Genomic DNA, 522 nt, shown 5'->3' on the forward strand with positions numbered 1-522 from the left:
TATTAGCCGGTAATATGAAGTGTTGTCAGCTAAAGTCTGATGATGCAGACGACCGTAAGGACGAAGTACCCAAGAGTACCGCTAGGCCGCGCCTCTTTAGCTCAGTGGTAGAGCACTGGTCTAATAAACCAGGGGTCGTAAGTTCCATCCTCACAGGAGAAACATGAATTTTGGAAATCAGTTGCGCGTCGTGGCCGTATAGCAAACAGTACCTGTGATGACGAACAATTAGCGACAGGCGTTTTTTTAAGAATCACTCTCATATGCGATTAAGGCGAATGGCGCAGATAAAGCATTTGCCAAAGCGGTACAGCATAAGGTGGGACGAGGCAGTCTGAATTACATTTTATAGATGTATTTCTCACATATCTCAGAGCCTCTCGCGATATTCGTCGTCGTCGTCGTCGTCGCCGCCGCCGCCGCTTCTGCAGAAGTAGCAAATGGCAATCGTAGCAAATGCGGCGAGGGACGCCCTGCCTTCGATTCCGAATGCACAAAGTGTGTGGTCTTGTTTCACAGTCT

General features: G+C 48.7%; 1 non-coding gene across 1 annotated transcript; it reads left to right on the forward strand.

Moving 5' to 3' along the window:
* Positions 1-90: 90 nt before the first annotated feature.
* On the forward strand, positions 91-164 carry Trnai-aau (transfer RNA isoleucine (anticodon AAU)). Its single transcript has one exon. It is a non-coding gene; the product is annotated as a tRNA-Ile (tRNA).
* Positions 165-522: the final 358 nt, after the last annotated feature.

This window comes from Schistocerca gregaria, unplaced genomic scaffold (genome assembly GCF_023897955.1).
Source record: "Schistocerca gregaria isolate iqSchGreg1 unplaced genomic scaffold, iqSchGreg1.2 ptg000240l, whole genome shotgun sequence".
In the NCBI taxonomy this organism is placed as follows: domain Eukaryota; kingdom Metazoa; phylum Arthropoda; class Insecta; order Orthoptera; family Acrididae; genus Schistocerca; species Schistocerca gregaria.